At 38.1% G+C, this 24,659-nt stretch overlaps 1 non-coding gene across 1 annotated transcript; it reads right to left on the bottom strand.

The window, feature by feature from the left end:
• Window positions 1-12,664: 12,664 nt before the first annotated feature.
• Window positions 12,665-12,771, bottom strand: LOC131654305 (small nucleolar RNA R71). Its single transcript, XR_009299346.1, has one exon. It is a non-coding gene; the product is annotated as a small nucleolar RNA R71 (small nucleolar RNA).
• Between the last annotated feature and the right edge of the window lie 11,888 nt (window positions 12,772-24,659).

Below are 24,659 nucleotides of genomic sequence, written 5' to 3'. Positions count from 1 at the left end.
ATACAATACTGAAACATTGATTGTAGAAGAATCAATCAATATCAGGTTTGATGATAAGCTTGGTTCTGAAAAACCAAAGCAGTTTGAAAATTTTGCAGATTGTGATATTGATATATCAGAAGTTGTTGAGCCAAGAAGCAAAGCATCAGAAGCAGAGCTTCTCAGAAGCAAAGAATCTGAAGATCAAGTATCAGCTTCTCTGGAGAATCTAAGCATTTCTGAAGTACCATCTGTCAGAAGATCATCCAGACTCATCTCTGGTCATTCAGAAGATGTCATTCTTGGAAAGAAGGATGATCCAATCAGAACAAGAGCATTCCTTAAGAACAATGCAGATTGTCAATTAGGTCTTGTATCTTTGATCGAGCCAACTTCTGTTGATCATGCTCTAGAAGATCCAGACTGGATAATTGCTATGCAAGAAGAATTGAATCAGTTTACAAGGAATGATGTTTGGGATCTTGTTCCTAGACCAGATGGATTCAATATAATTGGTACAAAATGAGTCTCTAGAAACAAGCCCAAAATTAGAAGATGAGAAGTTCTTATATATGGGTATCTTCTGAAATGAAATCTTTTTCTTAAGATGTTCTGATTAAAATCAACTAGAAATTGTGATTCAGTTACTACTAACGTTTCATTGTCTAAGTTGATTCAGAATCTCTTTAAAAGCAAAACAGCTGTAACTGGCAATCCAGATGGTAAACACGTGTTCACTACTCCTGGACAAGCGTGCGTGCAGTTGAGGGGACGTCTACTTAGGTAACTGTGCAAATCACGTCTTTTGTCTTTATTATCTCTCCTCATGTCACGTAACATTAAATGCTTTTCATCATTAACTCCCTTTCAGTTTTCTTTTTATATTCTTCAAACGTTTCTTTTCCCTCTTATATTTCTCTCACTTTGCATACAGTTTCTTTTTCGTTCTCTCTCTTTACATTCATATCATAAACCCTAGCAGTTTCCAATATCTGCAACTTCATCATGAATCCATCGTCAAGCTCTGGGAATCAAGATAATGATCGGAAACAAAAGAGAAAGGCAACTGCTGAACCAGAAACCAAACCAAAAAGAGTAAGGATCACCTATGACCCTCTCAAAGTGTATCAACCCCTTGACGGTACCCCTCAATCACCTCCCTCTTCAAAGACCTCCACCACCTTTTCCTCCTCATTCATCCTCTCGGAACCACCTTCTTCACCATCTGATATCTCCTCTCCTTCAACCCTTCCATCAGATATTTCTTCATCTCTCTCACACCCTTTTCCCACCAGAACACCTAATCCCTATAGTGTCGTTCTTCCCGACTCCAGGTTCACCGTCAACCCTCCAACCCCTACCACTCAATCATATCTGGAGCTTTTACATTCTGATGTAAATGGCTGGTTGGAGATTCTAGGTGCTGCTCACCTTAATCATCTGGATGAGTATGCTACAAACAACCTTTGGAATACCTTTCGTCAGGATTTTCTGGATAAGGCTACAGACACTCAGAGAAGGATTATGTCTGAAGCTCCTGGTGTTCGTGGTCTCCGGTTGGAAGTTGGTGAGAGCAGCCATCACCATCTCATCAGGAACAGAAGTGTTCTTGAAAGGAAGATACCAGCAGATGAGTTGGAAGAAGAAAATCTCTGCAGAGACATCGTGGTGTGGAGACCATGGTTTCCTGTGCTGACTGGAGATTTTCAGTGGCTGTTCAACTGGTTCAGAATGAACCCTTCTGAAAAAGCACCTCACATGGTCTTTCCAGTAGTGGTTTATCGTGCTGAAGTTGCTGGTCCTACTCCTCCAACAAACCTAGCAGCTATTCTTCAAGCGTTGGAAGATGGAACTTCTGAGCTGCCTGAACCAGAATATGCTAAGGCTACTTCTGAGTCAGACTCAGATGAGGAAATGGAAGATGCACAAGCTGAAGATCTCCCAGAAGATCACCCTGCTGAGATTGCTGTCCCTTTTGGCAGAAATACTGGTGCCTCTTCTTCTGGTGAAACCTCAGCTCTGATGGAGACCTTGGAAACTCTTCATCAGAATCAAGCTATGCTGGCTTCTCGCTTGGACGCGCAAGAAGCAGCCAATGCTGAGTTTCGCTCCTTCATGACAAGGCAAGCTACAAGCACTGACGGGATTCATGATGTTCTGGCGCGGATTTTGCGTAGGCTAGGATCTTAGTCTTTTGGTCTTTGTAGTTTTCTTTCCTTGTTGCATCTGTTTTCCTGCATTCCTCTCCTGTAATCCTTCGTTTGATTATCAATGAAGTTTCTTTGTTTTTACATTCCAGTACTTTTTATTTGTCGTTTTATTCATCTGAATCTTTTGAATTATTCTTTTTGATGTTATGACAAAAAGGGGGAGAAGATAAATGATAAATGATTTGATTAATCTATCAGTTGCTGGGTACAGCTCCCACACATTCACTAACAAGAACTGCAAGTTCTATATGGTTTAAGTGTTTTGCAGGTATAAAGAAGTGAAGAGAATCTTCAAAGCAAACACAAGAAGCAAAACCATGGAAACTGAAGCAAGCCGAGTGCTATCAAGCTTCAGAGATCAGAAGCACTGATAATAGAATTTGATCCATATTTGTCTATTTGTTCTGACAAAATTCTATTTGCTCTGATACATTATTTTAGCCTATATGGCTCTGATACATATAATGTGTTCGAATATACATTTTATGTTCTAACTCGTTCATGCTGACCTTTGTCGTTTAGTTTTTGTTCTGTAACATTTCAGGATGTAGAGATGCTCAGATGATGCTCTGGTACATTCAACTATGTTCTGATACAAATCTAGCATGAAGTGATGTTGGTAGAAATTCAAAGCTCTGAAGCTATCCGAGGGAAGCAGAAATCAGAAGCTGTGAATGTTCTAAAGATCATTGAAATTCAAGTTCTGAAGCTGTCCTAGATGGAAGCAGGAATCAGAAGCTGTGAGTGTTCTAGGAATCTAAAGAAATTCTAGTTCTGAAGCTGTCCAATGGAAGCAGAAGTCAGAAGCTAGGAATTCTCTGAAGACAGAAGCTTATATGATCGTCTCTACCGAAATAATCAGGGAAGTCTTTTAAAGTTCTTCGAGTATTTATTTCAGGGGGAGATTATTTATCTCAGGGGGAGATTGTTAATCTCAGGGGGAGACATATTCATATGCTTATGCTATAGCTGTGTAATTTGTCTTTTGCCGTCTGTTCTTTCTGATCGCAAATTCATATCATTTATATATGTTTTTGTCATCATCAAAAAGGGGGAGATTGTTAGAACAAGATTTGTTCTGATCAATTATCTTAGTTTTGATGATAACAATAATATGAATTTTGCTTAAGATAATATGGTACTCTAATCCAATGCAATTTCCTTTTCAGGAAATATATATAAAGAGTACGCATAATTCAGCGCTCAGAAGCTTTGTCTCAAAGGGTTCAGCATGCAACATCAGAACATGGTCTGGCAAGACATCAGAAGATGGTCGAAGCAGAATCAGAACATGGGTCTATGGAAGCATCAGAAGAACAAGAGAACAGAAGCACTGAAGTTCTGATGGTATCACGCTCAGAAGCACTTCAAGGTCAGAAGATCAGAAGATGCTATGCACCAAGCTGTTTGACTCTGATGATATTCAAACGTTGTATTCACAAACATCAGATCAGAAGGAAGTACAAGTGGCAAGCTACGCTGACTGACAAAAGGAACGTTAAAAGCTACTAAAGGCTACGTCAGTAGACACAGCGTGAACAAGGCTCGAGGTAGTTGACAAAAGCGTATAACATTAAATGCGATGCTGTACGGAACACGCAAAGCATTAAATGCACTCAACAGTCATCTTCTCCAACGCCTATAAATATGAAGTTCTGATGAGAAGCAAGGTTAACGATCCTAAACAAGATTATTCAAAAAGACTTGCTGAAACGCTGTTAAACTCAAAGCTCAGAATCTTCATCTTCATCAAAGCTCACTACATTGCTGTTGTAATATATTAGTGAGATTAAGCTTAAACGATTAAGAGAAATATCACAGTTTGTGATTATCGCTTTTAAGAAGCATTTGTAATACTCTTAGAATTGATTACATTAAGTTGTAAGGAACTAGAGTGATCGTGTGGATCAGAATACTCTAGGAAGTCTTAGAAGTTATCTAAGCAGGTTGTAACTAGAGTGATCGTGTGGATCAGTATACTCTAGAAAAGTCTTAGAGGGTATCTAAGCAGTTGTTCCTGGAGTGATCAGTGTGTGATCAGAAGACTCTGGAAGACTTAGTTGCTGACTAAGTGGAGAACCATTGTAATCCGTGCGATTAGTGGATTAAATCCTCAGTTGAGGTAAATCATCTCTGCGGGGGTGGACTGGAGTAGTTTAGTTAACAACGAACCAGGATAAAAATAACTGTGCAATTTATTTTTATCTGTCAAGTTTTTAAAGCTACACTTATTCAAACCCCCCCTTTCTAAGTGTTTTTCTATCCTTCATTTTCTCTACATAGTACCTTTGGACGGGAGTGAAGGTAGAGAAAAACACAAGAAAAGGGGTTTGAATTGGATTTTCTAAAAACTGTTCTTCTTAAAAATACTATTCACAAAAATAAATGAGATAGTTAAGAGGGAGAAGAATAAGAACACGTTTGGTTATACAAGTTCATCTTAGAAAAGGCTAATCTTGTCCACCCGTCAAGGTGATTTTGCCTTAGAAAAGGACTTAATTCACTAATATTGAAATATTACAAACAACCTCTAAGAGTCTATAAAGACACCTTAGCCCTCTCAAGTATACAGACTAACAACCTAGTCACTTGAAGAATACAAATCTCAACAGATTTACAAATGATAATATTTACAAGATTTTGCTTCTAAAAAACATATTGAAACATAAACTCTTAAGCACAAATGTTAACACAATCTAATGAGCAACAACTCTTATGTTTTAGAGATTCTTAGAAACTAGATTTCTCACAATGGAGTATTTAGTACAATTTCTCTAAGATATTTCTATCTCTTTTCTTTGAAGTTTATTTGTTGAGTTCGAAAATATAGCTTGTGAATGTTCAGCGTGTTGATTAACGACTTGTGAATGCGCAACTTCTTCAAAAGAGAGTGTCTCATATATATATAGTCCCTTGGAGATGACCGTTGAGAAGGACAAGTGTATCTTTCCTTGTAGCTTGATGTAACGGCTCCAAAAAGATCATGGGGGACAAAGAGCACACCAAAATCGGGTTCGTACGTTATGTCTTGCAGTAGTTGGATAAAATTGATGTAATGTTGAACCATATTGCTTCTATTGCAAGTTATCATATCATTCTTTTTGAGATGTAGTTCTATTCTGAAGTAGAGAAAGCGTGGAAGAGATCAAGTAACGTAGACATCCCAAGAGAAAATATTCTTTAGAGTCAAAGTGAAGTGTTCAGAGTTGAAAGTGGCAGCTTATCTGAACGACACGTTCTTGATTTTTGAGCTGGAAACAAAAGCTTATCTGAGCTTGAAATCTTGATTTCTGATCTTAAAGAGTTGCTTAGTTTTAGAACATTTGTAAATCCTTTATTTGATGAGCCATTCAACATTCTTCAGAACTGCTGATGTAGCTTCATAATTGAGATGAATAGTTCTTCTAATGTGTGTTATGCTGATTCTGATGATTATTTGGACAACAATTTTATTAACCTAAATAGTAAATCTGCACACTTAAGAAACTATTAGAGTACAAAATTGATACATAACAAATATATGTATTGTTATCATCAAAACTTAAAGATTGAATGCATAACCAAATCTTTTTTTAACAGGGAGGTTTGTCCATGGTGCTCCTCCGGTTATGGAAACAATGTATGGGTGGTTGTATTTGCTTGCCTCTTTCCTTTCTCCACTTGTCCAGAACATTGCGATATTCGAGGAATACTTACCTTTATGTGCCTCCTCTCTATTCCTCTTTCCTCTTTTCATATATTCAACTAGCCAACCCCTCTTTGTAAGCTCTTCGATGGTATATTTCAACTAGATACACTAATTAGTATTATGATCATGGCTTCTATGGAAGTGACAATATTTTGACTTGTTTGTCCAAGATGTCTCTTTGATGGGGTATGAGAGTCAGACTCACGATTTTCGAAATTCAATATTTATACAGTCTTGGTAAATCTTCTCACTGGAGAGCATCACAAAAGTGTACTTGTTTTACTTTTCTAGCACTCTCGGGTCAGAGTCATCCCTACGCCAATGGGATTCCTTCCCAACGGGGCGACTAGAATGAGAATCGGCGGAGGCATGATTATCAAAACATGTAGAAATTTTCTCTTCCAAGATCATGTAAGGCTCGACCATGGTTAAGATTTCTTGCACACCTTTATCTTTCCTAACTTTTGCCTGAAATGATGGTCCATTAGAAGACTATTCTCGAAGATCCAACAATAAAGTGTTGATAATGCTAAGCTTATATATCCTTGAGGTTATGGTATTGGGCTTGGATTACTCAAATGTTTGTAGTACCATATAATATAAAGGTCTTTTAAAGCCTTTTTACCGCATAGGAACACCCTGCCTAATCAAACCCTTCATGTTTGTGAACTTCCTCACCATTGTAACCAACATCATTCTAGAATAAATATAGGTAATGAAATTTCTTGAATTGTTTATAATGATCGGATAAACAACTAAATCTTTCTCAAAATCCTCGAATATGAAATTAATATAGTGGGTTGCACATGGGGTCCAATACAAGTAAAACAAAAAGTAAAACTTATAGGAAATAAAACCTAGCTACATGTGCATTTTGATGATGAAGAAGAGTTGAAGGCGAGTTTTAAACGACATATGTTGGAGGAAGAAGATGAGTTTTAGGCATTGAAATTGGTAGATTTGAGGAGGAATAATGAGTGTTAAAGGTCGGAGTTTGATATAAGAAAGATACATATTCTCTCTCTTGAAGGTCTGAGTTTGATACAAGAAAGATAAATACTCTCTCTCTCTCTCTCTCTCTCACACACACACACACATACAAAACACACACACATACAAAACACACACACACACATAATTGGGGTGGACTTCAATTTTACTAAATAAAACTTTTTAAATTTGATTTAGCATAAACTTCACACATTCACATGTAAAATAGGGTGATTTTACTAGTAAGCACATAATTTTGACAACCATGCCTCCCGTAGTATATGCGAGAATGTTGTTTGCAAGCTTAGTGTGATAATAAAGCCAACTATGAAGGTGAGAATGTGATACAACTCCATGCTTGAAAGGACTGGTCTACCAATATGTTTCTTTCACAATAAATATGTTGGAAGTACAATCATCTTATATCAAATGTGAGATATGATTGAAGCAAGATGAAGAGAATTGAAATCATCACTGATGAATTTCTAAGCAAATAAATAGTTTGATTCACACACCACTAGGGGTGGAAATAGGCCAGACCGACTAACAGGGGCATACGGCCTAGCCTACATAGGCTCAGGCCAGGCCAAGCTTTTTTTTCAAATAGAAAAGACCTAGGCTTTTTTAAAAGCATATTTAGCTAAAAAGGCTAGGCCACAGGTCATACAAAAAGTCTTTTAAACCTAGTAGGTTGAACTATTTAAATATATATGAATAATTTAATTATTATTATAAAATTTTATTCATACTTTGAATTAAAATACAAAAATCAAGCTTAGTCATTTAAATGAGCGAATGGAAATTAACTGCAAAAACTTTATGAACAATGTCATAAGTTGTTTTCTTAAGTTCTCTCAAACAAATAGTATCAAAAAACTTAGGTTAATAGGTAAACTTGAATAAGTCAACGCAAATAAGCATTTAGTCAAGTTGATCTTTTAATTTGTTAGTCCATTTAAACATTAGTTAAATTTCTTATTTACAAATGCTCAAATAAAATAGGCTTTTATGTAGGCTCTTAGGCCAAACATGTATTCGAAAAGGCCAGGCTTAGGCCTAAAAATAAGCCTTTGATAGGCCATAGGCCAGACTTAGGCTTTGAAATTTTTGACAGGCCAGGTTCAGGCTTGGCAAAGCCTAGCTCATCCCAACCTATTCCCACCCCTACACACCACGTAAAGATAGCCCATATGAACTTTAGTTTTTTTTCTTCTTTTAAGTAGTCTAGTGACCATGATTTCAATATCCTTAAAGTGTAGATTGTCGCAAATTCAAACTATCGCCTTTTTAATTTAATGTTCTTGCCGTTACCTATTGATTGTGGATTATCTCAAAGAATGTACACAATAGATTCAAGTGAGATAATAAATCTAGTGCAAGAAGAATCGTTAGCAACATGTCTATCAACACAAACATAATTTGGTGTGAGACATTCTCACATGATCAATTGTAAAAGATGTGTCATATTCTCTTGTAATCAGAGACTCTATAGATTTTTCCAACTATCAATCTGATCATGGTCAACCCGAAGATCTAAATGCAGAGAGTGTAAAATATTAAATTTAATAAATAATTCTAATCATATCTAAATAAAATAACATACTTAAAAACTTATATTTTACTAAATTTTTATTGTCTGAGTGCGTTTAATTCGCTCGCAAAAGGGTAAATACTGGACAAAATAGTACAATACAAATCTTTAAAGTACTTGACAACTTTTTTGTCTTGTATAATGTTTGATGCACAATGGACATGATAAATAAAATAAAGTAAAATTTACTATGATACCGTTTATAAATATAAATACTAATAGAAGAGGAGGAGAGTTAATATTTTTTAATATTAAATAAAAAAGTGTTTTTTTTTTTAATTTTAAATAACATGTATTGAGGACAAATTGGGTGTTTTTGTATTATAAATATTAATAGAGGAGAGAAAGAATATATTTTTAATATAAAAAAATATTTTTATATTTTAAATGACTTGTAATATGAACAAAATAATATCTTTCACATTTTTCGTATTGTAAATATTAACAGAGGAGAGAGAGAGAGAGAGAGAGAGAGAGAGAGAGAGAGAGAGAGAGAGAGAGAGAGAGAGAGAGAGAGAGAGAGAGAGAGAGAGAGAGAGAGAGAGAGAGAGAGAGAGAGAGAGAGAGAGAGAGAGAGAGAGAGAGAGAGAGAGAGTATTTTTTAAATAAAATTAAAAATGTATTTTTGTATTGTAAATAACTTGTACTAAAAACAAAAGAGTATTTCATATTTTAAATATTAATAGAGGAGGATGAGATACATAAAGAAAAATATATATATTTTTAATAGAAAGTAAACAGGTATTTTTCATATTTTAAATAACTTACACTAGAGTGTATTGTAAATATTAATAGAGGAGGACAAGAGGGGGGGGGGGAGAGTATATTTTTAGTAAAAAAATTATAGTTTTCTAGGTTAAATAATTTGTACTATGAACAAAAAGTTATTTCATGGTTTATTAATCGTAATTTTATATTCGGTGCATATTGACATGTTATTGTGCGTTAATTTCCCATCACAAAGGTTCATGTGTTCATATCCATTGACATTATCAATGTTCAATTATGCAATATGACCTCAACTTTTTTACTCACTTTCCTTATTTACATCACAATTCACATAATTTGTGTTATGGACATGTCTAATGGTTGAGCATGGCCTAATCCATTTTTGAGTGCAAGACGGTTCAAAAGATTTGGCCCAGTATGTTCGGGCAACGAAAGGTGTTTTTCCCTTCTTCCCTTCGGAAGGGCACGCGTGATCGGTTGACCCTAAGGCCAACCAAACCACTGCTGCCCTCAACTGCATCTATGTCCGCATCAACGACTAATTTTTACTCTGCCAGGGCATCCCTCCAGGATGATGAGCACGAGCTTCCCACCCATGCTTTCACGTAAAATTCCTAGTAGTTACCTATTTTTGGGTCTGGATTCTAGATTCCTAACCCAAAAATAGGGACCAATGGTCATGCGCTGGTGGCACGATAAACACCTTTTCATTTGAGAGGGTCGGGTATTCAAATCGTATCCTAAAACACTCCCACGTATCTCTGCATTCTTATTAACTTTATCATCGGAGTGCCTTGCAGGTACACCTCATCCTCTTTAATTCCAACATTATGAACAAAGTCTTGGCCCACTTCAAGTTCTGATTCCAACATTGGAGTGCCATGCAGGTACACCCCATCGTCTTTGATTCCAACATTGTGAACAAAGTCTCTGACCCACTTCAAGTTCTGATTAACCTGTAAGATTAGTGGCGTTGTCAGTAGGAACTCTGTTCTCCCCATCTTTCTTTCCCCGGAAACCAAATATCAAAGCATCTTTTCAAGATTCCACTCATGGCCAGTCAGGATGACGACAATAATGTTCACGAAACCAATATCTCGTCTGAGCACAAGACTATATTTAGCTTAAAATCCATAGATATTTATAGCATTTTCCATTTATTATGTTAATTTATTATGATATTACGCGAGTATTTGCTTTGTTTCAGGTTTTACACTCTAATCACGACTATTTGCGAAAAGGAAAGAAAATGGAGCTTAAATGACCAATATCTATGCCTAAAAGATGAAAAAGGGTGCTGAAGTGAGAAGGAGGTGCAAATAAGACCTAAAGGCCCAATGAAGCAATCCAGCCCACGAAGGAAGGCAGCCCAAACCACACAAGCTAGTGGAGACGCACGTCTCCAACGTTCCAAAGGTCACCTCAGCAAAAGGAGACGCACGTCTCCAAGCCTTCCTACATCTTCTCCACTTGAGACGCACGTCTCAAGTCAGTCAAGGCCGCTTCCTGAAGAAACGGAGACGCACGTCTCCACACCCAGTCTGCAAAGTCCCCACTTTTCACGCAACGTCACAGCAAAACCTCTCCTATAAATAGAACCTGCTGCCTCACTTCTAAAGAGTCCGATTTCCTGCCAACGAAGTGCTGCCGAAATTGTACCGCGAACCGTATTTCTTTATTCTGCTTTCATTCAAACACTTATTTTCTCACAACGATTTCTACACTGGAAATTGTTGTGAACTTTTTATAGATCTAACCTTACGTTAGATTTATCGCTTTTATTTCCTTGTTTATTTTTTCTGTCCGTTTAAATTCCGAAGAACGATCCAGCCAACCTGTGGTGGAAGTTCAGTACTTGAAGATCCAATTACCATTTATTTAATTCAGGTTTTTATTTACCGCCTTTATTTATAATAATTTGCATGATATATTGTATGCCATTTACTATGCCTATTATTATGAACCGAACCGATTTATGCATGTTTAACCATATTAATATGTCTGGCTAAATTACTAAGGTGTCGGTATGTAGAGTAAGTTAACCGAGGGATCCGAAATAAATTGGCTTAATTATGTTTTATTAAATATCACTTATTTTTGGTTTGTATGTCTAATTTAATTAGTAAGTCTTAAAATCAATAGAGCGAAAGTTTGAGGTCTTAAGACGGTCAAAGGTTAAAATCAATAGAGCGAAAGTTTGAGATCTTTAACTGGATAGTAGACATAGGACATTAGTTTTAAGGATGGCGAAAGCGTATTAAAACTAATTGGGACTTATTTATTTTCAAAAATTGTTTTTACACCCGATGGGATGGCGAAAGCGTACGTTAGGGATATTAGCATGTTCCGAGTCAACAGAGCGAAAGTTTGAGATTAGGAGATTTAAATAGATAACAACCTCATAAAATAGGCATTTTATTAATTGCGTTGTTTTCAAAAAGCTCTTCTAAAATCTAATGGGATGGAGAAAGCGTACATTAGGATTAGGATAGTAATCTGAATCAACAGAGCGAAAGTTTGAGACGAGGATTTTTAATCAATTTAATTAGTAAAGATTTTTTGTTAAATTATGCAAAAGCCAATGGACCTTCGGATTACCTTAAGTTAAACGAAATACATACTGATACCTGTCTTTTATTATATTCTTTATTTCTCACTATCACTCTCCCTTAGAAACAATCGAAATTTTAGTAGCCCTAGCTTTACATAGTAACCTTAGATAACGGTAGATCGATTCATAGTCCCTGTGGATTCGATATCTTTTAAAACTACACGACATGACTGTGCACTTGCAGTTATCAGATTTATAGACACGTAAAGTCGCGATCAAGTTTTTGGCGCCGTTGCCGGGGACTATTTAAGTCGATATCGTAACTCACTGTTACACCGTAGAGACTAGGACAATTCTTCCTTTTCTTTCTGAACGATTGTATGCCAAATACTCGTTCACAAGGAGGAGATTTAATACAACGAATTAACGAGATCGAACGTTTCATTAACGTCAAACGTCGAGCTCGCAATCTTCCCGAAGTAGCACCAATTCCTATTAATCAGGAATTGACTTTTACTGATCAAATCAATCAAATTATCCCGAAGTTAGAGATGGCTGCTATTCGTCCTCTTAGAGACTATGCCGCTCCTTCGCGCGCTGAACCACATTCAAGTATCGCACCACCTGCGATTGAGGCAAACAATTTCGAACTGAAACCTTCGCTGGTCCAAGCTGTTCAACAGAATCAATTCTCTGGAAGCCCTGTAGACGACCCTAACCTCCATTTATCTGTGTTCGTGCAATACACCGACACTGTCAAAGCTAACAACGTTAGTCCCGAAGCTATTCGATTACGTCTCTTTCCTTTATCCTTGAGAGATAGAGCTAGAGCGTGGCTTCAATCCCTGCCTTCCAATTCCATAACTACATGGGACGAATTGAAGAGAGTATTCTTAGCGAGATACTTTCCGCCTAGCAAAACTGCTATGCTTAGAGGTCAAATCAACGGATTTACCCAGAAAGATAACGAATCACTCTTCGAAGCTTGGGAACGTTACAAGGACATGCTTAGAATATGCCCTCATCATGGACTCGAACCATGGCTGATCATCCATACTTTCTATGGTGGTCTCTTATATAACACCAAAATGACTATAGATGCCGCTGCTGGCGGAGCATTAATGGACAAACCCCATGATGAAGCATACAAACTCATAGAGAACATGGCACAAAACCATTACCAATGGGGTGGAGAACGAGCTGCTCTAGAGAAAACCCAAACCAAAGGAGGAATGTACGAAGTAAGTGGTATAGACCGCGTTAACACTAAAGTAGACGCTTTAATTCAAAAGATCGAGAACTTAACCATCACTCCTTCAGCCACCGCTGCCGATGTAACACCTAACTGCGAGATTTGTGGATTGACTGGACATGTAGTTGCCGAATGTCAACTCTTGACTGGAATTCCATCTGATCAAGTAAACTATGCTCAAGGAAACCCTTATTCTAACACGTACAACCCTGGATGGAAAAACCACCCGAACTTTTCTTATAAGAACAACAATGCATTGTACGCGCCTGGACAAGCACCTGCTGTACCACCTGGCTACCAAAAAGCGCCTGTAGCTGCTCAAAACACCCCTAGGAAGTCGAATCTAGAAATCATGATGGAGAACTTCATAGCTTCCCAACAACAAACCAATAAAGACTTCCTGAACCAAAACATCCACAACAGCGAGCAACTAAAACAATTATCGAACAAAGTAGATGCTTTAGCTACTCATAACAAAATGCTAGAAACTCAAATCTCACAAGTAGCTCAACAACAAGCACCTACTGCTGCCCCTGCTGGCACGTTTCCTGCTCAACCTCAACCCAATCCTAAAGGACATGCGAACGCAATAACACTACGAAGTGGAACGAATTACGATGGACCCATAGATCCTAGAACTCAAAACATACCCATGTCACAACAAGAGCCAAAGGAAACCCAAAAGAAAACAACTGACGAACAAACTGCTAAGACTGATGAGAACAATAACGAAGTGGAACCTGAAAAAGAGAAACCTTACGTTCCACCACCACCTTATAAGCCACCAATTCCTTACCCTCAGAGATTAGCTAAATCAAAAACCGAAGCGCAATTTAAAAGATTTGTAGAACTTCTGAAGCAATTAAACATAACCATACCATTCACAGAAGCCATAACTGAGATGCCTTCGTACGCTAAATTCCTAAAAGAAATCCTATCAAACAAAAAGAAACTCGAGGATAATGAAACTGTAACACTTACCGCTGAATGCAGCGCTATCATCCAAAATAACATGCCTCCAAAACTGAAAGACCCTGGTAGTTTCTCTATACCCTGCGTAATAGGAAAAACCATCATAGAGAAAGCCTTGTGCGATTTAGGAGCCAGTGTTAGTCTGATGCCTTTTTCGACCTGTAAGAAACTCAATCTAGGTGAGCTTAAAGCAACGAGAATGTCTCTTCAACTAGCTGACCGTTCAGTTAAATACCCTGTAGGAATGTTAGAGAATATCCTTGTTCGTGTAGGTCAATTCTACATCCCAACTGACTTCATCATTATGGATATCCAAGAAGATTCTAACATCCCGATCATATTAGGAAGACCATTTTTAGCAACCGCTGGTGCAATTATAGATGTAAAGCGAGGAAAGCTTACTTTCGAAGTAGGAGAAGAGAAAATAGAATTTATCCTTTCCCAATTCCTAAAAGCACCTTTTATAATTGACACATGCTGTTCTGCTGACATAATCGACGATTGTGTCAAAGAAATAAAATCCGAACCAAATAAGGAAACCGAGATCCTAAGAATTCCTATGCCGCCAATTCTTGAAGATGACAACTGGCGTGAGGAATATCAAGATGACCACCTGAGTGAATGCTTAGCTTTAACTCCCGATCCTATACCTGGACCTAAGAAACCTGCTATAGAGCTGAAAACACTTCCTACCGATCTTAGATAGGAATTTCTAGACGAAGAACTAAACCGACCAGTTATAGTGAACGCCAACTTAGGACGAACCGAGACTGAAAAATTACTTAATGTCCTAAGAAAATACCCAACCGCTTTAGGATATAACATATCAGATCTGAAAGGTATAAGCCCTTCTCTGTGTATGCACCGCATTATGCTCGAAGACGATAGTAAAACCTCTAGGGAACATCAAAGGCGAATAAATCCTATTATGAGCGATGTGGTTAAAAAGGAAATCCAAAAACTGCTAGAAGCCGGAATAATATATCCTATATCCGATAGTAAATGGGTTAGCCCTGTTCACGTCGTACCAAAGAAAGGAGGAGTTACTGTAATCACTAACGCAAAAGGAGAATCTGTAGCACAACGTACCCAAACTGGATGGAGAATGTGCATTGACTATAGGAAGCTAAACAAAGATACCCGAAAAGACCATTTCCCTTTACCTTTCATAGATCAAATGCTCGAACGCCTAGCTAAACACTCACATTTCTGTTATCTGGATGGATACTCCGGATTTTTCCAAATTCCTATCCACCCTGACGACCAAGAGAAGACCACATTTACCTGTCCTTATGGTACATTCGCTTATAGACGAATGCCTTTTGGACTATGCAATGCACCCGCGACCTTCCAAAGATGTATGATGGCAATATTTGCCGACTTCCTAGATGGAATAATGGAGGTCTTTATGGACGACTTCTCTGTCTGTGGAGGAAGTTTTGAAACATGTTTAGAAAACCTTGAAATGGTACTTAAATGATGCGTAAGCGTAAACCTAGTCCTTAATTGGAAAAAATGCCATTTCATGGTTCGACAAGGAATTGTACTTGAACACATCGTATCCGATAGAGGAATCGAAGTTGATAAAGCAAAAATTGAAATTATCGAAAACCTTCAACCTCCCAAAACCGTTAGAGAAATAAGAAGTTTTCTGGGACACGCTGGTTTTTACCGACGTTTCATTAAGGATTTCTCTAAAATCACAAAACCCTTAACTGAACTACTTATGAAAGACGCCGAATTTATTTTCACCGATAAATGCACTGAAGCATTTCAAACGCTTAAACGAGCATTAATCTCTGCGCCAATTATGCAACCTCCCGACTGGAATGAACCTTTTGAAATAATGTGTGACGCAAGTGATTATGCTGTAGGAGCCGTTCTAGGGAAAAGAAAGGATAAGAAACTACATGTCATATACTATGCGAGTAGAACCCTAGACGAAGCTCAAATGAATTATGCCACGACAGAAAAAGAGTTATTAGCTGTCATATTTGCACTAGACAAGTTCCGTTCTTACCTGGAAGGAGCCAAAATAATCATATACACTGACCACGCCGCCATTAGGTACCTCCTAACCAAAAAGGACGCCAAACCAAGACTTTTGAGATGGATCTTGTTACTACAAGAGTTCGACCTGGAAATTAAAAATAAAAAGGGCACTGAAAATGTCGTAGCAGATCACCTCTCTCGATTGGAAAATCTAAAACCCGAACAAGTACCAATTGACGATGATTTCCCTTATGAAAGACTCATCGCTCAGTTAGAAGCCAATGAATTCGAACCATACCGTCCAAACTCTGAAACCAACAACTTAGCTGAAATAGCTTTAGCCCGATCTGACACACCTTGGTATGCAGATTTCGTAAACTACCTAGCTGCTGGTGTGCTTCCTCCTGATCTAAGTTACCAACAGAAGAAGAAATTCTTCCATGACCTAAAACATTACTATTGGGACGACCCGCTCCTGTTCAAAAGAGGCCCCGATGGAATCTTTAGACGTTGTGTACCCGAGGAAGAGATAAGAAGCATAATAACACACTGTCATTCTGCACCGTGTGGAGGACACCATAGCACATCTAGAACCTGCGCCAAAATCCTTCAATCTGGACTCTTCTGGCCCAACCTGTGGAAAGACGTTTATTTTGCTGTAATAAGCTGTGATAGATGCCAACGAACCGTAAACATTTCAAGACGCGATGAAATGCCTCAAAAAGGCATTCTAGAAGTAGAAATATTTGACGTCTGGGGAATAGACTTTATGGGACCGTTTCCGTCATCGTTTGGAAATCAATATATACTCGTAGCTGTCGATTACGTTTCAAAATGGATAGAAGCTATTGCTTCTCCTACAAACGATACACGAGTAGTTATCAAACTTTTCAAAAACGTCATCTTCCCTAGGTTCGGTGTGCCAAGATTGGTAATTAGCGATGGTGGGTCCCATTTCATTTCAAGAATACTTGAGAAACTCCTTCGAAAATATGGAGTGAATCATCGAATAGCCACACCATACCATCCACAAACAAGCGGACAAGTAGAAGTATCTAACCGCGAAATAAAACAAATATTGGAGAAAACTGTCGCTATATCTAGAAAAGATTGGTCAACCAAGCTGAATGAAGCTTTATGGGCTTATAGAACAGCTTTCAAAACTCCAATAGGAACTACCCCATTCAAACTCGTTTATGGAAAATCATGCCACCTCCCGGTAGAGTTGGAACATAAAGCCTATTGGGCCATTAAGAACTTAAACCTAAACTACACTGCCGCTGGTGAGAAACGACTTCTAGACATAAACGAATTAGAAGAACTTAGACAAGACGCTTATGAAAATGCCAAAATCTATAAAGAGAGAACGAAAAAATGGCACGACAAGCGTATATCTAGGAAAAATTTTAGCATAGGCGATAAAGTACTTTTATTTAATTCTAGACTAAAATTATTTCCTGGTAAGTTACGATCTAGATGGTCTGGCCCTTTCGAAATAACTAACATATTTCCGAGTGGAGCGATAGAAATCAAAGGAGAAACCGTCAAACCTTTTGTCGTAAATGGGCAACGTCTTAAGTATTACCATCATCTCGAACACGATGAAAACATCGAAGTTTTTAAACTTGACGAACTGCCCGCTCTTTCGAAAAAATAGTTTTCTATTTTTAAAATCGTCGAGCTTACGACATAAAACAAAGCGCTTGGTGGGAGACAACCCACATTTATTTACTCTTTTATTTTATTTTATTTTATTTTAACCTTTTAATTTTCATTTAAATAATCTATTCTATTTTTAATTATTCTAATTTTAATCATTTTTTACTTTTTTCACACATCTTATAATAATTATTATAATTATAACTGCTATCTTAATTCGAGAAAATATTTCCTTTTTATAATTATATTTATTATTATAACTTGTTACTTAATTTTATTTCATTTATTCTATTTTATTTAATTTTTAAAAATAAACACTAGCCTAGTTCTAACTTAATCTTAATATTTTCAACTTCTAGGTTTTTCATTTAACTACTAACTACGATGCAAGAAGTTGATAATATGGAAGTTGTGTTCCGTGGTAGAGGACAAGAAGCAAGATTTAATAAGCTGGCTGAAAGACACATGGATTTGACTTGCTATCCTCACCAACCAACTATGGTGAAACTTGGTATCGAAGAAAGCGTCCTGCACATGCTAAACCAAATTGGTTGGACTGGTTCTCACCTGTTCCGCAAGTTTAGCACTTACCGGAAGCTCACTTTGGAATTCTTGAGCTCCCTGACCTATCTTCCAAACTGTGGACAAGGACTGAGAAAAGGAGTTATTCTCTTTAGACTCTTTGGTATGGAGTTTAATTTCTGCATCCGAGATTTTGCTGAAATGCTAGAACTACCTCATGGATCAGATGCATACACCAAAGTAGCTGAAGACAATCTTGCTTACTGGGAGTTGGAACGGTATTGGGGCAAGATCACTGGAAACGATAACCCTGAAGAGAATGAATTTCAATCTGAGAACATCCATAACCCCGCCTTCAGATACTTCCATAAGATCCTTGCTCACTACATTTTTGGTAAACCCGATAATGTCACTGAAGTCTCTAGAGAAGAGTTATTTATCATGTTTTGTACCTCTCAGAATCGCCCGGTCAATGCCATCGCTTTCATGCTAACAAACTTCGAGCGCATCACGCAAGACGAAGTTTCACCTATTAGGATCGGCGGATTCGTCACTATGATTGCTAATGCTATAGGAATGAGAGTACCTTTGCTTAGATTGACACCTCTTGGTTCCCACAACTCTATGGACATTCACTTCTGCTTTAACCGAGGTATCATCGGTAACCTTGGACCTGATCAGTTTGATTTACTCATTGATAACAAAGTATTGGATCAGTTCACCCTACCGAGTCCTAGGATGAGTGTGCACAACCCTGCCAACTGGCTTTTCTTTGATCAGATTCCTGAAAGAGAACCCTCACCTGAAACCCCTCAAGCCTATGAACATTTTGATGAGGAAATGCATGTATCAGAATCTGAGCCTGACACTCCTCCTGGTTACTATGAACCTAATCCTGAAGATGAACCCATTCCTGATTACGAACCTCTTTCTGTAGATGAACCTATATCTGAGTATGAGCCTGAAACTCGTTCTGAAGATTCTGTTGATGATTACACTGTTGATATGACTGATGTCGAGCTCGAGCAACAACAACCCGCTACATCCACCGCATCGGTGAATCAAAGAATGCCTAATCTGAACACACACGAGCAAGCCATCACTGCACTACAACAAGATGTCCAACATGTGCGTAACGAGCTACACACTTTGCAAATGCAGTTCTTTGATTTTATCGACACCGTAAATGCTCAGTTCGACGAAGTTTTCAAACACATTCAGTCTAATGAGCACACCAATAGACGTGGCTAGATGTTACCGTTTAGATTATTAGATTTTATTTCTAGTTTTAGCAATTTTTATTCATAAGTTTAGGTTTTAATTTTTCTGCATTTTACATTCTGCTTATGTCAACACTCGGTACCGGTTTAATTTTAAATGCAATATTCTTTTGATTACTGCTACTGTGTTATATTACACTGCCATTGACTGCTATATATTTGCCTGTTTATCACTTTTTGCTGTTAATAGTATTAAAAAGACACTGCTCTGAACTGATGGACAATTTATGGTATCTGTCAGCACTGTCTGGTCCCTTGCATGCGTGAACCACTTGCCTACAACAGGAGACGCACGTCTCCATCTGTGTGGGACCAGCAGGAATCATTCAGAGGACAGGAGACGCCCGTCTCCATGCTTTGTCCCCTAGCAGACTGACTGCCTGAGACGCGCGTCTCCCAAGGGCAGCAGTCTGCATTGTTGACCATGCTGCAGCACCCCAATAACTCCCATTTTGAATTTTGAATTTGAATTTCAAAATTCATCTTTCAATCTTCCTCATTCTTCCCCTTATTTATTCCATTTAAACTCCATAAACCTCATTCATCCTCCATCATTCACCTCTTAAACTCTATTCATTTCCCACTTCTCTACCCCATTCAAACTTCAAACACCACCATTAATCCATTTTAATTCTCCATTAACCACACCACTTTCAAACCTCACTATAAAACCACACCACCACCACTCTTCTTCCTCACAACCTTCATACCATTCTCTATTCTTCTACACTACATTTCTATTTTTCATTTTCATACTCACCATGCCTCCACGTTCATTCATCCGTAGTGAGCGTCCCGAGAGACCACCTCCCGACCTTTCAAATATTATCTTCCGAGATGATGACAATGATGCTCAACGAACAAAATATGTCGCCTTCTACGAACGTTCGGTCGTTCCCACAAAATTTGTGAACACCGAGTGTCTAGAAACTCTGGGTCTCATTGATGGTGTTACCCGTTTGCTCACTAAATCTAGCCTCCACCATCTTTGTACCGAACCCGTACCTACTTATGAGCCGCTCGTCTTAGAATTTTTGAGTTCTTTCAACTACGACACTCCCTCTAATCAACCACTCTCAACCGGTAGCATCCAATTTCGGATGTTTAACCGTGAATATACTCTAGATCAAGATGTCGTAGCTTCATATTTGCATTTTTAATCATGCACCAAATGCTCACCGCTCAATCTTTCAAGAACTCAATGGTCGATCTTGGGAGGAACTCGCTTTTGAATTTTGGTTCAATCTCACTGGCGAAATTCCTACCGGTTGGAGAGCTCTTCATGCTTCTCACATTCAAAACCCCGCTATACGTTATTTTCAACGTGTTTTGGGGCATACTATTTTTGCGAGATCTAACAATCACAAGATAAACCAAAATGAACTATTTTTCCTTTACTGTGCGCTGAACAATATCCGTTTCAATGCCGCACCGTTTATGTTCCAACACATCCAAGGCTTAGTCAACGCCCCCGCTACAAACCCATTCTTGCTTGGCGGAATTATTACTTCCTTGGCCTGTGCTTTAGGTCTTGGTGATGAGCTCCTCTCCCTCTCACATCTCATGAAGCCTGCTCAGTCACTCGATCTCACCTACTGCCGTGACTCCCACTTGGTTTCACCCCGCCATGATGGCCGATACACTTTGGTCGTCAACAAAGTTCTTATTCCTTATGTCATCCTTCCATGCCCTGAAAGAATCAACATCCGTTATGTTCAACGTTGGAGGCTTATTGAAGACAACCCTCAAGATAACCAACAAGAACATCCTAATGAACCTATGGATGCAAATGAAGAAGAACTCAACCAAGGGCAAGCTGATGTCAACCAACCTCCTCCAAACAACCCTCCGCCTATCACTCTTGAGGCCATGTATGCTGCTATTCTACGCCAAGATCAACTCGTTCAAGCTATGCAGACAAACCAAACTGAAACAATTAGGCTCATCCGAGAGATGCAACTGGAGCACCGTGACTATGCTATTCGGAACGAAAGTCAATACACTGAAATTGCTACATATTTGCATGATCTTGACATTCGTGTGAATGACTCTCCTCCTGATAGACATCGCCGTGTTCGTACAAGAGGCGCAAGCAGTTCTCGCAACCGCAACACTGAGGAGTAGTTCTCATGCATTGAGGACACTGCATCATTTAAGTCTGGGGGAGTCATATTATTTCTATTTCCTTTAGTTTTATTTTCCCTTCAGTTTATTTCCCTTCCTTGTAATGTTTTTCTAATTCAATAAAGAATATTTATGGAATTTAAGTCTTATATGTATAATTCCGTAGTTATTACACTTTCTTCCATTTTCTTGAGCCATAACAAAAATTTTGCTCTTAAACGATAAACGCAAACCCCACACGTTTGAGAAATACGAAGCTACTCAAACACTCAACGCATTGAAACTGAATATAGTCAATATCCTTATTGTCCCAACACTCTAAAACCCCCAAGTATGCGTAACCGATTTGAATACCCGTTATACCAAAACCATCGACTTTAATTTTTGAAGTAACCCTTAGTAGTTTATTCTAGCAGTCGGCACCGTCTTAGATACAAACTACGCAGAGAGTCGATGAATATAAGTGTATGATCCTCATAATAATAATTATGTGCTTAACCATAATAAGAAATGTGCCTACTAAGTAAGGTGATCCTCACAAGATCATTTAACCTAACGGTCGCGAATCTCAAATACAAAGAATTTAAAAACTCATTGTTGATTGGTTCAGAAGTCATCTGGTACTGAACTTGGTAGGAAGGACTATTGTCCGATTCCCCACAATCTACAAGTGAGTGCTAAGGAGTATACCACATATTGTGCCAGAACTCCATGAGAAGGATCATAGTCACTAACCGACTACTCTGCTATGTGCGTGTCAAGATAATGGGCTTAATGTGATTGCGCACGAATGAAAAGGGTAAAACATGATGACGAATCAAAGATAAGCTATAATGGCATGATTCGGATTGGTATGCATACTGGGAGTTGTTTAATGTTGTTACTATAAGTTTATTGCTAGGATCATTATCATTATTTTCAAATAAGAACACTATGTAGCTGAGTATGACCGAACGACGTGGTGGAAGTGTGTTTCATTTATTTTTATCTTATTATTTTGCTTGAGGACAAGCAAAGGTTCAAGTCTGGGGGAATTTGATAACACGATTTTATATCGTATATTTAGCTTAAAATCCATAGATATTTATAGCATTTTCCATTTATTATGTTAATTTATTATGATATTACGCGAGTATTTGCTTTGTTTCAGGTTTTACACTCTAATCACGACTATTTGCGAAAAGGAAAGAAAATGGAGCTTAAATGACCAATATCTATGCCTAAAAGATGAAAAAGGGTGCTGAAGTGAGAAGGAGGTGCAAATAAGACCTAAAGGCCCAATGAAGCAATCCAGCCCACGAAGGAAGGCAGCCCAAACCACACAAGCTAGTGGAGACGCACGTCTCCAACGTTCCAAAGGCCACCTCAGCAAAAGGAGACGCACGTCTCCAAGCCTTCCTACATCTTCTCCACTTGAGACGCACGTCTCAAGTCAGTCAAGGCCGCTTCCTGAAGAAACGGAGACGCACGTCTCCACACCCAGTCTGCAAAGTCCCCACTTTTCACGCAACGTCACAGCAAAACCTCTCCTATAAATAGAACCTGCTGCCTCACTTCTAAAGAGTCCGATTTCCTGCCAACGAAGTGCTGCCGAAATTGTACCGCGAACCGTATTTCTTTATTCTGCTTTCATTCAAACACTTATTTTCTCACAACGATTTCTACACTGGAAATTGTTGTGAACTTTTTATAGATCTAACCTTACGTTAGATTTATCGCTTTTATTTCCTTGTTTATTTTTTCTGTCCGTTTAAATTCCGAAGAACGATCCAGCCAACCTGTGGTGGAAGTTCAGTACTTGAAGATCCAATTACCATTTATTTAATTCAGGTTTTTATTTACCGCCTTTATTTATAATAATTTGCATGATATATTGTATGCCATTTACTATGCCTATTATTATGAACCGAACCGATTTATGCATGTTTAACCATATTAATATGTCTGGCTAAATTACTAAGGTGTCGGTATGTAGAGTAAGTTAACCGAGGGATCCGAAATAAATTGGCTTAATTATGTTTTATTAAATATCACTTATTTTTGGTTTGTATGTCTAATTTAATTAGTAAGTCTTAAAATCAATAGAGCGAAAGTTTGAGGTCTTAAGACGGTCAAAGGTTAAAATCAATAGAGCGAAAGTTTGAGATCTTTAACTGGATAGTAGACATAGGACATTAGTTTTAAGGATGGCGAAAGCGTATTAAAACTAATTGGGACTTATTTATTTTCAAAAATTGTTTTTACACCCGATGGGATGGCGAAAGCGTACGTTAGGGATATTAGCATGTTCCGAGTCAACAGAGCGAAAGTTTGAGATTAGGAGATTTAAATAGATAACAACCTCATAAAATAGGCATTTTATTAATTGCGTTGTTTCCAAAAAGCTCTTCTAAAATCTAATGGGATGGCGAAAGCGTACATTAGGATTAGGATAGTAATCTGAATCAACAGAGCGAAAGTTTGAGACGAGGATTTTTAATCAATTTAATTAGTAAAGATTTTTAGTTAAATTATGCAAAAGTCAATGGATCTTCGGATTACCTTAAGTTAAACGAAATACATACTGATACCTGTCTTTTATTATATTCTTTATTTCTCACTATCACTCTCCCTTAGAAACAATCGAAATTTTAGTAGCCCTAGCTTTACATAGTAACCTTAGATAACGGTAGATCGATTCATAGTCCCTGTGGATTCGACATCTTTTAAAACTACACGACACGACTGTGCACTTGCAGTTATCAGATTTATAGACACGTAAAGTCGCGATCAGGCGGGCAGCTCGTGCTCGTCATCCTGGAGGGCTACCCGGACAGAGTAAAAACTAGTCGTTGGTGCGGACAGAGATGTAGTTGAGGACAACGGTGGTTTGGTTGGCTTTGGGGTCAACCGGCCACGCGTGCCCTTCCGAAGGGCAGAAGGGAAAAAGACCTTTCGTTGTCCGCACGGATTGAGCCAAATCTTTTGAGCCGTCTTAGAGTCAGAAGCAGATTGAGTCATGCTCAGCTATTGAGGCTTTACAAAACAGGTCTTACCGGTTGATCAATTTCTAATTAAAAAAACAAAATTAATTTTTACTATTAACCTAAGCAACACAAAACTTTTTTTTATAAAACTTTT

Source organism: Vicia villosa, linkage group LG2 (assembly GCF_029867415.1).
Source record: "Vicia villosa cultivar HV-30 ecotype Madison, WI linkage group LG2, Vvil1.0, whole genome shotgun sequence".
Classification (NCBI taxonomy): domain Eukaryota; kingdom Viridiplantae; phylum Streptophyta; class Magnoliopsida; order Fabales; family Fabaceae; genus Vicia; species Vicia villosa.
Note: the sequence above shows the minus strand (reverse complement) of the source record. Positions and strands in the feature narration are given on the sequence as shown.